Raw genomic sequence first — 17,753 nt, forward strand, 5'->3', positions numbered from 1 at the left:
ATCATAGTAGCTCTTCTGACGGGATTGGGCTGCTTTGAGGTTATCACGAATGGCTTTGCACATTACTTCTGCCTCTGTGATTAAGTCATTACCCAAAAGCTGACGTAAACCAAGGCCGCTTGGCAAGTCTCGGTCCAATCCAGAAATGTTTAATCCCCACACACGAAAGAAAGCTAGAAATGACCACCGGAGGAGAACGAAGCGCCGGAATGCAAAACGGACAACGGGGAAAATGCTCGAATGCAAGAGACGAACACATATGCAAATGAAATGCACATGATGACATGATATGCAATGCATGACAATGACAACAACACACGGAGACAAAGACCCGAACCCGAGAAAATAAAATAACTTAATGCCAGAAACGGCAAGAGTTGGAGTACAAATTGGGAAAGTTACATCCGGGGTGTTACAGGCGCGCGGAGATTTCGCTTCCTACCTACCTGCACCCCTCCGCCTCGCTAAGATCTAAGCTATGGAAAGAACAACACAAGGGACACAGGGTTTATACTAGTTCGGGCCACCGTTGTGGTGTAATACCCTACTCCAGTTTGTGGCGTGGTGGATTGCCTCTTGGGCTGGTGATGATGAATGATACAAGGAAGAACAGCCTCGCGAGGGTCTGTTCTTGGCTGGGGCGATGAACTGCTGGGAGGAGTTCAGCCACCCTTCTCTCTCTCTCTCTGATTGAACCCCCTCTCCTCTGTGGGTGGCTGGTCCTATTTATAGAGGCCCTGTTCCTCTTCCCAAATATCGAGCGGGAAGGGAGCCAACAATGGCGGGCTAATTTGAAGGGGGACAGCTAGTACTAGCTACCATGACAAAAGTAGTCTTCGCCTGCACAAAGCTCTGGTGGTGACGCCGTCCTGGGCTCCACGATGACCTCCGTCTTGCAGTCTTCCTGGTCTTGGTCTCGTTGCACCGAAATGGCAACCTTTGCCTGATGCCTTGGTACTCCGCGGCTGCGCTTGCCCCCTTTGCACCAAAGAGGAAAGGAGGACACTGCGCGGGCTGGCACCCGCCTGGCACCCTTGGTCGTCATGGCTTGTGTCACGGGCACCTCGTGATGTACCCCACCTTGATCTCTCCGCCTCCTCGCGAGCCAGCCTGATGAGGCCGTGCCTGAGGAAGCTCTGTGTCGTCCGCCCCGCGAGGCTTGGCCCCTCGCGAGGGTCTTGGGTCTGTGTTGATGAAGATGGGCCGTGCTGGGGCCCCCCTTGAGCCACGCCGCAGGCCACAGGCAAGAAAGTCTGGGGACCCCCGTTCCCAGAACACCGACAGTAGCCCCCAGGCCCAAGGCGCGCCCGGACTTGGCCGTGCAGGGAGGCGGAAGGGCAAGAGCGAAGCGCCGCGGGCCCTAACAGCCTGCGGTCTTGGGCGCCGCGTGGCGGTTGATTGGACATGGGCGTCTCGACTTCCCCATGGCGCCTCCGCAACTGCACGGATTGGACAAGTCCATGCATGCAAAGCGGGTCATGATTACCTGTGATAGTGGGGGCCGACGGTTGGCCTTCACCGGCTATAAGTACGGATTGGCGCGCGCCCTTCCAGTTCATTCTCCCTTGCTTCTCCTTCTTCCCGATCCTTGCTCCGTCTTGCTGTGATGGCTCCGATCCGCCAGTTCTCGATGGCAGAGAAGGGAAAGGCTCCTCGAGAGGAACCAGACCCACTCCCGCCGAAGAAACGGTCCATCCCCCGTGGCCCGGACGAGGGGGCCCTTTAGGTGGTGTCGAGGCCTTGGTGCGAGCGGGCGCCGCCGGGGTTCCCGCTTCCATTGTACGCCCACGTCGAGGGCCCTGAAGGAGCTGATGCTGACCGCCACCGGCGGCGCCGCCGTCGGCGCCGACGGGTCACGAAGGTGTGGGTCGTCCCTCCTGGGGTGGACACCGAGGGCTCCTCCCGAGAGTTCGTGCTCCACGTTGCCATTCCTCTTCAGTCTTGGATTCGCCTTCCTCCCTTCTTCGCCTCCATCATCCCGCAGGGGGAGCCCCTGGAGCTCTGGCTGCAGCACGTCGGCTGCAGCACCCTCGCGACCGAGGCAGAGGTCGCGGTCGTTGCCCCGGGCGAGGTCTTCATGACTCGGGGCTGGAGAGAGATCACCCGGGTTTGCAGGACAAGGGGCGTCTTCGCGATCCACTTGGATTACGACGATGCTTCGGTGATGTTCTTCAAGGTCTTCGATGCGAGCGGGTGCCGGCTGGAGTGCTACCCCGGGAGAGGTGGCCGGGGCCCTGCTGCGCCAAGGACTGGGCCCGCCGACCGCTCCCTTGGCGGCTCCACGGGCGGCGGTGGCGTCGGAGGTTCCAGCAACTCTGGCGAGCTCTTCGCGACTCCGGAGACGAGCGACGACAGCTACGAGCCCCCGAGCTGGCTCCGCTCCTGGAGCAGGGCGGGCTCGTCAAGCCGCTGCCGACTCTGATCTGGATGGGGTTGGCACCGGTGCTTGCCGGCCCACTGTTGATGATGGCGTCTTCTGCAGGGGCGCGCGTAGCTAGTGTTCCTTTAGGATCTGTTCCTTGCGAGGAATCAAAAACGCGTCCCGTGGGGGCTTGTAAGGTGCCTGTGATCCTGTTTTGTTAATATAACCCTTGTCGTAGAATTGTGCGAGTTGCTCATTCCGTCTTAGCTCAGTCCTCCCTTTCGAACCTCACGAGGGCTTGGTGCTCTGCGCCGACAGGTCCCAGTCCCAAGGTGGCTTCAGCCATCGCTGGTATGCCAGGTCGCGATGCCGTGCTCAAGGCCAGGAGGTGAGCGACCCAGAGTCCGGTAAGAGCCCCTGAGTCGCGATGCTCAGGAGGTCCCCTTTGGCGCCCAAGCAGCCGTTGTTTGGTGAGAAAGGAGAGCGGCGTCGCTAACACGGGATAGCATTAGGTGCGGGGATGGTGCCACGGTAGCTGGCGCTTCCGGGTGATGACTTATCTCGAGAATCAGGGGTCGCTCTCTGGCGTGTCGCCGGGTCTGTGCATCGGCAGGCACGAGGTTGCTCGGCGAGGTCCTCGTGTGTCTCTCCCCTCTCGCCTTTGCTCCCCTTTCTGCTCTACGTCCTCGGGTCCCGGCCTTCGAGCGAGTCTCAGCCGTCGTTGGTATACCAGGTCGCAATGCCGTGGATAAGGCCAGAGGGTGAGGGCTGGAGAGCCAGTAGGAGCCCTGAGTCGCGATGCTCAGGCACCCCTCCTTTAACGTGCAAGCGGTTCGCGCGGACGAGAGTGGAGGAGACACCGCAAGGGCCTCGCCTGACGCAGCTCCTTTAGTAGATCCTGTAGACCCATCATAGAGAAAACGAGGGGTTGCCATGACAATTGACAGTCAGCCGTTGATTGCTTCCGAGGGGTAATGAGGCACTGAAGGCTTGATGAGGTGACGCTATGCGGGGCTGCCGCGGCCAGAGCTCGGCCATTCAGGTTTGTCGGCATTGCAGGGACGGACCCATGCGCGAGCGTCGTGCCATTTGGGAGCAGCTCTGTTAGTTGGCGTCAGCTGATGACGTTGAGGACGAAGGGGTGTTGGTGTAGCAGACTCGGTGGGCTGCGGAAGCCAATCCTCACGAGCCCCCAGGCCCGGGGGCCTCGGGAGGCTCCGGAGGTGCTGGCGGCTCCCCGCGGACCATCTCCATCTCCGCTAGGGCTGCGGAACGCCTGGCCTCTTGTGCCTCCATGATGCCCCTCATGAGGCGCTGGTACGTGGCAGCCGGGTTCGGCAAGTCGTAAGGCATGCGAACGTAGCTGTGGGGTGGACCTCCGCAGCGCCCACTCGCGAGGGCCAGAGGCGCTCCAGAGAGGCAACTCGGTTGAGCCCTGGTATGTCGATGCAGACGCGCAGCCCGCCATCCTCGCCTGGATGGGGAGCCACTGCTGGTAGACGGCGGCCGCCTTTCATGACTCTTGACTCCTGTAGCTCCTGAATGGCCTTGCTGACGAACTCCTGAGGGTCTGGCTCTCCTTGCCTTACTCCTTCTTGAGGGAAACGTGCTTCGAAACACGCCTCCATGTGGTGCCCAAGCGCCTCCCTCGTGACCCTAGCCAGGTCGGTGGCCCTCCAAGGGAGAGCCCCCGAGCCCTGCCTGAGGAGGGCGCCGGGCGTGCTTTCCTATGCGATGGAAGGAGGTCCCCCCTGGGCAGGCATGGGCCCAGAGGGGCCTGCCTCCTGAGGAGCCGGGCTGGACGATGTCTTCTTCTTCTTGGGGGCGGTCTCGGGAAGCCTCCTGCTTCCGCGATCCAGGTCTTCTAGTGACGCGGCCTGAAAGGCTCGTTCCAGGGAACACACCGCATCCTTCTCTTCACAGGGCACCGTGATGACTCCGCCACTTCCTGGCATCTTGAGGACGTTGTAGCCGTGGTGAGTTACGACCCTGAACTTGGCCAGCGCTGGGTACCCGAGGATGGCGTTGTACGGCAGGAGAATGTGAGCGACGTCGAAGTCGATGAGCTCGGTGCGGTAGTTGTCGCGTGCCCCGAAGGTGACAGGGAGGCGGACCTGCCCGATCGGGACCATGGAGCCATCGGTGACTCCGGAGAAAGGCTTGGTTGGTTGAAGCTGGATGTAGGGCACTTGGAGATTGTTGAATGTTTCCACGGACAGGACGTTGAGCCATGCCCCGCCGTCGATGAGGGTCCTGGTGACCACCACGTTGCTGATGATTGGGGAACAGAGCATCAGGAGGACTCCGGCTGTAGCCGCACACTTGAGCTGATCTGCCGAGCTGAACGTGATGGCGCACGCCGACCACCCGAGAGGGCGCATGGCTTCGAGCTTGGGGAGGACTGCATTCACTTTGTGGGCGAACTGCTTGAAGATTCATTGAGAGGCTGGGGCTTGAGCCCCGCCCAGGATGCAGGCGATCGCGCGCGGCTCCTGGAAGCCCCCAGCCTCCTCGTCCTGGTGGCGGTCCTCATTTCTCCTTGGTTGCGGCGGCAGCGGAGGTTGCCTGCATTGCCTTGCGGGCGATCCTCGTGAGGCCGACCCCTCCAGTCTCCCTCGCGAGGCAGGTCTTGCCAGCGATCCTCGTGAGGTTGATCGCGCCACCCTTGGCGCGGGCCACGGTCTTCCCAGCGTCCTGCGTTCCTTCCTCCTCCTCGACTGTAGCCCCGGTCACCGCGGTCGGGGCGATGGCCGATCCTTCCTTCTTGCACGGCTCGGAGCTCTTGACATTCGTTGGTGTTTTGGGTGTGGAGGTCGTGGTACACGCAGTACTGGCTGCCCTTGGAAGGCTTGGGCTGATCTCTGCCCCGCTTGGTGTCTGGTTCTGCCGCGAGCACGGCAGCCCCCTTGCGCTTCACATCCTTGGCCTTGGGCTTCTTCTCTTCCGGGTCCGCGGCAGGCAGCTCGAGGAGGGAGAGACGCCCTTCCTCAGCCCTGGTGCACTTGGTTGCCAAGTTGAACAGCTCCAAAGAAGTGCACAGGTCTTCATGCATCGCCAGCTCCTCCTTCATCTTGACATCGCGCACGCCGTCGGAGAAGGCTAAGATGATGGCCTCTTCAGTCACCCTGGGAATCTTGAGGCGTGCGTTGTTGAAGCGCTGGATGTACTTCTGCAGGGTCTCCCCAGGTTGATGCGGCGCATGTCGCTCACGGCGGGTGGCCGGTCGCGAGTACCTTGGAAGTTGGCGATGAAGCGGGTGCGCATCTCGTCCTAGGAGGAGATCGTGCCTGGAGCTAGGTTCAGGAGCCAGGTGCGGGCCCCGTCCTTGAGCACCATGGGAAACAAGTTCGCCATGACCTTCTCGTCTCCGTTGGCAGCTTCGATGCCCAGCTCGTAGAGCTGGAGGAACTCCGCAGGGTCAGCCGTGCCGTCGTAGCGAGGAGGCAGGTCTGGCTTGAACTTGCCAGGCCACGCGACACTGCGTAGCTCGGCGGTGAAGGCACGGCAGCCTGCTGTGGCCACGGGAGGCCTTGGGTGACGGAGAGCTTGGTCTTGCATGTCCCCACGCACTGCAGCTGGGTCTTGACGTGCGGGAGCAGGAGCATGGTCGCGACGTGCTGGAGCAGGGAGCGCCCGGGCAGCTTCTTGTGGGCGAGGGACTTCCTGGCAGCTCTGTTCTTGCTGCGCTGGCACCTGACGGAGCGGGTTCCTCCCAGGGGCCACGCGCCTTGGAGCCATGGCGCATTCTTGAGGAGGAGGAGGCCGGGGCGCCGCCGGAGCTTCGTCGCCCGCGCGGGGCAGGGTGCGGTGTAGCGGAACGGACGGCGCAGGAGAGCCCCCTGCGGCGCGGACGAGTTGGCGACACGGTCGAGCCATTCTTCGTAGATGTCATCGACGGGGCGGTAGCGCAGGAGCTCGTTCGCCGCGATGAGCGCAGATCGAGCCTCCATGGGTGCGCGGAGCGCGCGGGACGAAGAACCAGCTGGGGGGAGCGAGGGAGTTGTGGTGCGGCCGTCTTGCCGCACGGACGGATGCTGAGACGATGCTTGCTACTCGTCCCCCGCCGGGCCAGTGGCGGCGTTGACGGCAGGTGACGGGGAACGGTGAGGACGCCCGCCGACAGGAGCCGTCTGGGCGACGCGGGAAGCGAGAGCGGCCCGGCGCTCGGCGCGGGCCCGACGAGCGTCAGACATGGGTGCGATGGTCGGAGGAGAACGGGGTGGTGGAAGACGAATTCCGGTGCACCCCTACCTGGCGCGCCAAATGTCGGATTTCGGGTTCCGGCAGACCCTTGAGGTTCGAACACTGGGGTGCGCATGGAGATTTCGCTTCCTACCTACCTGCACCCCTCCGCCTCGCTAAGATCTAAGCTATGGAAAGAACAACACAAGGGACACAGGGTTTATACTGGTTCGGGCCACCGTTGTGGTGTAATACCCTACTCTAGTTTGTGGCGTGGTGGATTGCCTCTTGGGCTGGTGATGATGAATGATACAAGGAAGAACAGCCTCGCGAGGGTCTGTTCTTGGCTGGGGCGATGAACTGCTGGGAGGAGTTCAGCCACCCTTCTCTCTCTCTCTCTGATTGAACCCCCTCTCCTCTGTGGGTGGCTGGTCCTATTTATAGAGGCCCTAGTCCTCTTCCCAAATATCGAGCGGGAAGGGAGCCAACAATGGCGGGCTAATTTGAAGGGGGACAGCTAGTACTAGCTACCATGACAAAAGTAGTCTTCGCCTGCACAAAGCTCTGGTGGTGACGCCGTCCTGGGCTCCACGATGACCTCCGTCTTGCAGTCTTCCTGGTCTTGGTCTCGTTGCACCGAAATGGCAACCTTTGCCTGATGCCTCAGTACTCCGCGGCTGCGCTTGCCCCCTTTGCACCAAAGAGGAAAGGAGGACACTGCGCGGGCTGGCACCCGCCTGGCGCCCTTGGTCGTCATGGCTTGCGTCACGGGCACCTCATGAGGTACCCCGCCTTGATCTCTCCGCCTCCTCGCGAGCCAGCCTGATGAGGCCGTGCCTGAGGAAGCTCCGTGTCGTCCGCCCCGCGAGGCTTGGCCCCTCGCGAGGGTCTTGGGTCTGTGTTGATGAAGATGGGCCGTGCTGGGCCCCCCTTGAGCCACGCCGCAGGCCGCAGGCAGGCAAGTCTGGGGACCCCCGTTCCCAGAACGCCGACAGGGTTTGCCGATAGTCGGTTTGCTCAACTATGGTCCCACTTGTAAGTGAAAATGCAACACCGCACGCATTCCCGCTTGAGCGGCGTGCCGGACCAACCATGTGGGGGTGCGACGTGAACACGGCAGGCTTTTCCTTTTGAACTCGTAACTTGTAAACTTTGGTTCTGCTCCATGGCGCGACCGATAGATAGAAATAACGATTTTGCCTAGAGTAATGAGAAGTTTGGTTTTGGTGCCGTTCATGCATGGAGTACGTACAAAAATTATGAAGTTGATGCGAAAGGTAGGATAATTACTGTAGTATCATATACTACTACATGGATTTTACGGGAAGATAAAAATACATACAGATCCATCAACGTTCAACGACATCCTCACGCCCTAGTGCGCCGGGTCACCAACCAACGTGTGAGGAGTAGCGGCGTTGGCGGCGAGCTCAACGTGCTTCTGAACAATGCCGTCCAAGGTTGCCCTGCGCTCCAAGAAGGCCAGCGTCCTATCGTCCTCCTCTTGCATGTAGTAGTCCTTGTGGATGATTTGCACGTAGGCGTGGGTGATTATGTCGATGGTGTCTTGCTGCGCCAGGCACTGCGCGGCGAGCGCGACCTCGAGTTGGACATTCTCCGGCGCGACGGCGGGCAGTCGCAGGGCCACCAGTGCATCAAAGAGGTTGTTACCATAGTGTCCGTTGAGGGTGGCGGGCATCGCAGAGCCTGGGCGCGTCGGCTGGAGGCTTACGTCAAAGTCGTCTGCAAGCTTCTTGACGATGGTGAACTTGTCGAGGAAACCGACGAGGACCTCGTCGAACAAGGAGATGAAGCTGTCGTCCAAGCGGCCCCTCGCCCTGGCGGCCTCAAGCAATACTACCTGGAGACGTTCCTCGGTGTCGGGCCGCAGGCCGGCGTCGTGGACCATCTGGCACAGTCGGCTGATGCTCGCGCTCATCGCCTCCATGGGTCTAGCATAGCTTCTAGTCAACTGATCTTGCGATTCGAGTGATCACTCAGCCCTTGGTTAGCGTGTGTAGGTGTGTAGGATTTCGTAATACTCCTCGGCCCTCTACTGCACCTGCCTTTGGTTGTATGATAGGTGGGCCAGCCACCCCCTGGGGCCACGTGTCATTCACCCAAAGGCAGTTGCCGTAAGTCAATGAAGCTGCGTCCGCCTCCGTGTCGGTGCAGTATAGTCATCTCACTGGACCTCTAGTTGGGGCCAAACGAGAGAAGTTTGATGTTTACTGGTTTATTGGTCCCCTTTGCATTTTGCGCCAAGTTTTGACCTTTGATTTAACTAATAAAATGTTAATGCATGTAAACAAAAATGTTGTGTAAGTCACCTTACGAAAACCAAATAATCCCAAAATACTTAGGCACGGTGCATTAACTCCCTCCTTGTTTCTTATTTCGTGACATATCAACCAATGAGAGATGTGGGCCGTGCATGCTTTCAATGACTTGAGACTACCAAACATGGCATGCAGTGTTTAGTTCATTGCATGTAATCCTATTAGTACTCTAGTTAGGAGTAGCAAAAAAACATTAAGTTCTCTCGCCGATAGGAATAAAACACCATGTATTTATTTACAGAGGGGGTAGTACATTTTTGGTGACATGCATTACTAGATATTGCTAGTCAAATACTAAAATCCAGATGGACGTGGTAGTACTCCTAAATCCAGATGGTGGTGCTCCTAGTACTAGTAGTAGTACTACCAATGTAGTAGTAGGAGTACTAGCATTGTACTACCCATTGGTCAAATTATTACGTGCTGCTCCTCACAGTGAAGTGACAAGACCCTGCGCCGGAGATGACACCTGAGTATAGGTGCCATGTTCGGCATACCATAGTCAGCCTCACCGTCTGCAGTCATTATCATCATGGCTGTAGAGCTAGCCTGCTTACAACTAGCCCTGTTCGACATAATTTCCCGTGTGTAGATGCCCGTGCATTGCACGGAACACCAAGATTGGGGGTGGACGGCTCCGGCAGCGGCCATCGCGCCAGATTTTTCCACGACCTTCTACTCCTAGATGTGGTGGGGAGGAGATGAGGCTGATTGTGAGAGACAAGGAGTTGTTTGTAAATAGGGAACAAGTGCGGGCATCTTTTTGCAAAAATGGAGAAGCTTGGTTTGTATGCGTCAGATCTAGATCCGACGGCTATTGGTGAAAGATGGGAGGCACAACATCATCACCAACTCAGGACCTGTTTGATTCGTAGGATTTTGAAAACGCAGGAATAGGACACGGCAATATTACAAGTTTCAAACTGATATTACAAATGTTAGGAGTAATGCTGCACCTACGAAGAGGGAATTACTAGGAAGTTTACGTAAGAACTTTCGTTACTTTAGGTGGATGCAGCATTATCGTAAAAACTAAAATCCACCGCCCTGACAAGTCACTAATGGGCAAATAAGTTTTCGAGTCTCTGGCCACTTGATGTTTCAAAAACAAATTCAGCTTCTACGGAGAAATGAGCTCCACCGTGTACCCGCGCGGGTGTGGCTGGGCACGAAGCGTGAGTACGTGCACGGTGCACCTATTCTCTTCTTGTATACGTACACCACCTACGTGGGGTTGTGTGAGAGAGATACAAACCTAGAGAGATATAGTGTGTGGGTTCTTGAGAGTTTTTTTTTTGTGGGGGGGTGGTCAATCAAAAAATTTAACATATGTAATGTGTGTGAAATAGAGTCCTGGATATAACATATATATAGAGGGGGTGATCCACGAGAAGAGAGTGGAGGTATCATCGGCTTGAGGTGTCCATAGAATCGAAGAGAGGGATGATGTGTGTGTGTGCACGCGCGATCGGTAAAGAGTGCCATCGAATTTGTGTGTGCCCACGTCAAAGATATAGAGTGGCTGGCCTACTGGAACGTGAGATGGGACATGTGCAGTTTGTCTCTGTGGCATGGATACCTACCTGCGGCGCTCGACTATCAGTGTGTGGTGGGGGAAGAGGGAGGCCCAATTAACTATAGAGGTACAATGGCTTGTATATGTGTGGAGGAGGAGAGAGGCCTACCTCATGTATTAAGGAGATCGATCTGCCTCATGTATTAAGGGAGATCGATCGGCATCCATGCATATGTGCAGGAGATGAATAAGGTTGGGAGAGAAACAGAGCTAGAGTGTTGGAGGGGGTGGTAGTGGAGTTGCTTCTAACAAATGGTGGGATAGGCTTGCTAGACAAACGGAGGGCACGCTCGCAATATCAATAAGAGAGGAGATGGCTCCTTGTTGTCTGTGCACGTGCATGTGAGAGACGGGTCAGGAGGCATGCACGAATGATGAGGGGGGACGATGTGGCTGTGGTAAGCAGACGTAACTACATAGGAAGATCAATCGCCCTTTGTAAGAGAAAGGAGAGACATAACTTGTGAGGTACGTCGATCGATGGGGAGTAGCTAAAGTCGATCTAGGTATATGTTGGGAGATCGATCGGTATACATGCATGTGTGTGTTAGAAGCAAATGAGGCGTGAGGAGAAGGATAGAGAGAGAGGGATACATGTAGGAGGTGGTATGAGAGGCATACTATATCGAGGGGGAGTGTGCGAGTACGAGAAGGATGAAAAGAGTGGTGGGAGTGAGGCATGGACGGTGACAAGAGAAGAGGGGAAGCTTATGTTTGTGCTAGGCACACTTGGCTAGAGAGGCATATCGATCGATGTGTGCGGTAAAGAAGGAGCTAGGGGGCCTTCACACACCGTGGGTGAATGACCTAAAGTGAAAAGACGAATTTGCGTGATGGAGCTAGAGAATGCTGAGGGAGGGTCAGAGGGATGCGGGCGTGTGCATGCACAAGAGAAAGTTAGCGCTAGCTACAAAGATAAGAGGGTTGTGTGGGTGTAAAAGACGAATAGAGATCATATATACTTCATTATAAAAAGTGAATTCGGATATTTGAAGAATTTATCATAGTGTTTCAAACCGACGGATGTGTGAATATATATAACGGTGATACACATGGTGTGGTTATGAACATGGTATACTACATTTAATATATTTTATCTCTACTCTTATAAAAACGGAGTTGTTGATGATGGTGTGCCTGCCATCCTGCATTATAGGCCGTCTGATTTATATCTGCCGGATAGCAAGGAAAGTATGATGGTTGAAGTTGGCAAAAATCATGATTGTAGATTCTTATTGAAATAGAGAAACGAATTCAAATTTAGTTCGAATTGCAGCGGTAGTATAGACATTTGGAATGCACTAAAATGTTGGTATGAGTAGGTTACATGCATTATACAGCAAGCAAAAAAAATTAATCGGACATAACATGGATTCATACTCCCTCCTCCCATCTATATAGGGCGTAATGAGATTTTTAAGACCGCCTTTGACTATTGACAAGATTAATAGTACATGACATGCACAATGTGAAAATTATATCATTGAAAGAACCTTTCACAGACGAATTTAACGGTGTGCTTTGTGTAAGTTACATGTCATATATCATTGCTCTAATGTTTGGTCAAAGTTAGCATCGAAAAACGCATTAGGCCCTATATAGATGGAAGGAGGGAGTAGCTTTGAATAGCATTTGTATAGTAAAACGGGGCAAGACTCTCTCTTTGTGTGGTGTGAATAGTTTTATTTTTTTTGTTTTCTTTTTGGTTGAGGGAAGTGCGAATTGATTTGGTACGTACAAGTACAATATTACTACACGTTAGGCTAGTCACTAAAATTCAACCCGCGTCTTGTTATATCCCGAAAACTCAGATACTGTGCTCCCAAAACCGGCGCCTTCACAACCCTTGTCTTGCCATCCCGAAATTACAACGCGCGCGAAAACTCCCTCCAGCTGCCAAATCCCGACACGCGAAATCTCCCTTCTAACCCTGAGCCGAAAGGGCCGCTAGTTCAAATCGGTGGGGGGTACTTTTGTAACACACCCTACATTTTGGACAAGCGCATTCCTAAGTCATGCTTCACCCCCTCCCATCGCCCCCTTTTCACCATTCAAAATCCCAGGCCGCCATAACCTCTCTGCTCCAGCCATGAAACCCCACCCTCCTCCATCCGCCACGTCACCGCTGCCCAGCCAGAGCCTCTTCCCCGACGACGTCGTCCACCGCAACAGCTCGACGTCCCTCGTCCACCTTCCCGGATGAGGATCCGTCATCCATCTCGCCGTCCCGCCGGTTCAGCCGCCCCGTCCTCCACCTCCAAGGAGCTGCTCTGACGATCGCCTCGTCTAGCGCGGCTTCTCCATCCCCACAACGCCGCCTTAACCTGCTCCACCGGAACCGCAGCATCCTCACCGACTCCTCGGACGAAGCCGAGGCCTACTCGGCGCCACCAAAGAGGTTGTACACTCATCGCATCGCACCTTCTCCTTAACTCGACCTCCCGGCGCCGACGATGCTCCATCCCACACCCCCATGGAGCAGCTACCTTGAAGCCAGCGCCGCGGGCGACATCTCCACGGCGGCTCTCCCCCAGTGTGAGGCCCCTTCGGCGGCAGCGTCCATACCCGCCGGATCTGCTGCTGCTGCTCCGGCTCTCGCTCGATCACTCGCTCGCCCAGCTGCTGCTGCTGCTCTCCCCCTCGCTAATGTGTTGCTCTGCTCCGATTAACCCACACTTCAGTCAACTGAATCGAATTTTGGGTCGGTCAATTTTCAGGGGTTGGGGGGGCTCGCCCGAGTTAAGGAAGAACCACCCGCAGCGGGGACGGGGGCTCGCCGGAGAGGTACCCCACTATCTATCTTAGGGTTCAGGGTGGGGGCGGGGGGCCTAGAGGGCTGGCCGGGGCGGCGGTGGCGAGTTGTTTCGGCGCGGCGAGGCGGCGCTGGGGCCGACAGTTCGGCCGGTGGTGACTGGCGGCTCAGGGGGTGCAGGTTGAAGATGAACTGTAGGCCCTCCCTAAACTACATGTCAAGTGCCTCTCTGCTACCATTGCGTTCAGTTTTGACAGTAGCATTCAGATTCCACAGTAAATTTCAGTTTTGGCAGTTAAGTTCAGAGTCAACAGTTTTTACCTCATCTGTTGTAGTCAGGTGGTTTTTGGTGATGTTAATTTTACATCCATTTTACATCATCTATTGGAGATGCTATTAGAATCCCACTTGAGATTGACGATGTCTGTCTTGTGCTGCTTCAGCCTTGACGTCTTACGGCTCACCCCAGCTGCTCCAACGACAGAATGATCCATCACAACAGAGCAGTGCCCTGGACGTTGTCTACAGATTCCTCAGATCTTCCTCCACACCTCCGACAGCCACCTCTGCCTCAACTGCTTCAGCGACCAACCCAATGATGCTGAGGTTGACACGGCTACGGCAAAGAGGTTGTACACTTGTTGCATCACTTATTACTATACATTCACGTCGATCCATTAGGGCTATTTTGGTTCAACGGAAAAACATCGATCCACTGGTTGTTACCATCACTCTAAATTTCTACATGCTCTCCTTACATAATCTCACCATATTTTTTTCGTATGCATGTCAGATATTGTACACAGTCATGTTGAACATGTAGAGAAAAAGAGAAGAGTTTTGTGTGGCAATACAATGTCATGCAGACATCGCTCCATGGTGGGTTCAATGGCAAACCCTCCCCACCCCTCTCCAGATTGTAATCCAGAGGAAGATATCTGTTCTGAGGCGGATTCGGACGCCGCTGACCACTCCTATTTACCCCCAAGGTGTTTGCTCTACCTTGGCATGATGATGTTAGTCATATCATGCATATGTTGCCTTGCAGTGCCTACTTTTGACATCATATATGTCATCTTCTTAGTTTAGACATGTTCTGTAATGCCACATTTTTAGTTTCTATATCATATATGGGAATTATGCAGTCTCATGTCATTTAGCCAGCCATAATATATGTGAAATGTGCAACGCCATCCTGTTTAACCAGACATCATATATTTGAATGATATCTTGCCCATCCTTTTCTTCATTACATTTCCATTTGTCGACAATGTTTGTACATTAAACTAATCTTCCTGTGAATCAGCCATTGGGGTGGGAGATGGAAAAATCTGGAGTGAAAACAAGGCCTTCAGAGCAGACAGTGCTACCTGTCGAAGCAGATCTCTTGTTGGGTCCCGATAGCTCCTCAAAGATGGATTCAGAGACAGATGACCAGTCCTATTCCCCCACTGAGGTGTATGCTCTAACTTGTCACAGTTATACTGCTCATATCATGCATACGGTGTCTTGCATTGCATAGTTTAGACATCATATACACAATATTCAACACCATGTTCTTAGTTCAGACATCATATCGAATGCCCTCTGTTTAGCATATAAATCACATATGTGAATTAAATGATGCGATCCTGATTACTTAGATAACATGTAGGTGAATTATGTCATGTGATCCTGTTTAGTTATTCATCATATCTTTGAATTATGTTATGCTATGCTATCCAGTTTAGATAGATATCATATATGTGAAATTATGTCATGATATCCGTTTTAGTTAAACAATATACATGTCAACTATTTCATGCCCTCTTTTTTCCACACTATCTATTGCATTTGTCTCTCATACAATGTCTGTACATTCAACTATGTTTCCTGTTTATCAGCCATTTGAATTGGAGCGGGTGATGCTAGTATCTAGCGGACTAAAAACACGGTCTTCAAATAAAACAGTGCTACCTCTTGGTGGAGATAGCACCCCGGTTGTACATGCACAAGAACCAACCCTACCACACATAACCCAAACTCTCGCAGATTGTACCCCTACTACGATGGACAGAGAACCATCTTCACCCAATCTAACCCTAGCCGATAGTAACCCAGTTCCTGTTGACACAGCACCATCTCCACCACAGAGCTCCCAAACAAGAGCAGTTAGTAAGGCAGCTCCAGTACCCAAAGGGCCAGTACTATCACGGTGAACCCCAACTCCACCAGTTAGTACGCCTACTCATGTGGAGGAAGCACAACTAGCTAGTCGTAGTTTAGCATCTATCGCATTAGATGTTGTTAAATCATATGTGCGTATCTTCCCATCTTGGAAATATTATACTGAAGATGAAGGAAAATGCCAGTTGCAGGTGTTTGTCCAGGAGTTATGTGTAAGTAATGTTATTCATGGCAATTACTTTGCTTCGTCCCATACATCCTACCTCCATGATGGTTATAATACAGCAAATTTTCCCATTTTTCTCTATAGAGAAGGACTGATTTGGAAACTCAGGATGAGGTAACCAATGCTAATACCTCTGCTATCTTCAAGAATTCTTGGTGGCAGTATCAGAATTACCTGAAGAAAACGTACTTCACCGGCAAAGAAACTCATCAAATTCCCTTACGTTCTCCTGAGACACATATACTGGACGATGACTGGGAATGCCTTGTTCTGTACTGGTCCCGAACCAAGAATGTGGTAAGGTCTATGAGCCCATTTTGTATTTTTAAGTATTATATTCTTGCGTCTTACTGTACTCTGTTCATGTAGAACAAGTGCCTAAACCTGAAGAACAACTGTTCTAATTTAAGATTCCATTGCTACCATAGGACATAGATATATGTTTGTTTGATGCTTTTATTATGTACTAGTACTTGGCAATAGAAGACTTGGTAGTTTAATCCTGTCCACCTTACTAATGAACTGGTTCACCGAAATGAGTTTCATATACTAGTACATGCTAAACTTGTTATGTGTCTGCTTGTTTCTTCTTTTAGAATGCTGACAGAATATTGGGGAAGAGTTCCTTATTAAGCAACGGTAAAGGAAGTAATGCAGATAAGGTTCAGGATAGTGACATATCCTGTCTTGGTTTAGTGTTGGAGTTACTGGCCACTACCGCTTGCACAAGCTCTTCAAACTCACTGTCTGAATCAGTTCGGTTTCTTGAGTCTCAACTACAAGCTGAAAGACATCGATCAGCTGTGCTGCGATAAGAAGTGGAAGGACTGCGGAAGTCCCTGGAGCATTCAGATGCATACTTTCTGGTGCAACAGCAAGCATTGGAGGATTTTAGCGCCAAACAGGACAAAGCTAATCAGCTTGCTAAGCTTATTGCCAGCATGGTGGATACCCAGGATAACGTTTCTTGAGCTCTTCTGAAGTTGTTTCAGTTATGCTCTTGTTTTGCTGCCGCGTTTATTTGCACTGGTGGCCAATTTTGACAGCCAGTGTATATGATATGTTGCTTTGTTCCCTATATTTGCACTGGTGGGGAACTTTGATGCCCAGTGGATGTAATATGTGTAATAGCCGTGATAGCCTAGCGTTAGTTGCTTGCTTATTTATTTCCTTGTTGTCTTGTTTATTTGTTTGCTTGTAGTCATTGCAGTTCTTTTTCCGCGGTTAACTAGTGGCTGCAATAACCTATTTTTTAAAACTAGGCCACAATAACCATGGGCTAATATTTACTGTAGTGACACTGGGCCTCCTACGGGCCGTAGAAACAGTGGGCCTTCTACGGGCCGTAGAAATAGTAGGCCTTCTACGGGCCGTAGAAACAATGGGCCTTCTACGGGTCGTATCATCAATGGGCCTTATACGGGCCGTATGATCGATTGGCCAAACATGGGCCAATAACAGGCCGCATTATGGTCGTAAACGGGCTAGAGTTGGAATCGTCCATTCATGGGCCGACCGTAACAGGACATCGTTAATAGGTCGTATTTGATGATGCTATGAAAACGGCCCAACGTACTAATGAACCACAAACAGGCCGACTGTAACCACGGGCTGAATTTGGCCCACAAGCAGAAAATGACAGTAACGGGCCGTAAGTAAACGAATGCTGGAAATGAGCCCAAGAATAAATGGGCTCTGAGAAGGCCGAAAGATAACATGGGCTGGAGACGGCCCAACGGAATAACGGGCCGTTAATGGGTATAAAGTGATACACTGTTCATTACGGGCCAATTTCACCACGGGCCATTAATGGGTGTAAAGTGGTACACTGTTCATTACGGGCCAGTTTCACCACGGGCCGTTAATAGGCCAAGAGTTACATAGGGCCTCATATGGGCTGAAAGACGTCATGGGCCATACATGGGCCAGAAGTGAAAACGGGCTGGAATCATATTGGATGGCCCAGATGACGCTACTAGGCCTAATTTGGATAGGGCATAACGGGCCTTGGGTTAGCGGGCTGTAAATGGACTATATGCGAATAGGCCGTTAACAGGATTTACATGGGCCGGCCCACCACCTTTTGACCAAGTCAAACGGGCCGGCCTTTTCACAGGAATGGGCCTCTATTGGGCCGTGCCACATGTCAA

The sequence above is a fragment of the Triticum urartu genome, chromosome 2A (genome assembly GCF_056163025.1).
Source record: "Triticum urartu cultivar PI428250 chromosome 2A, HENAU_Tu73, whole genome shotgun sequence".
Lineage (NCBI taxonomy): Eukaryota > Viridiplantae > Streptophyta > Magnoliopsida > Poales > Poaceae > Triticum > Triticum urartu.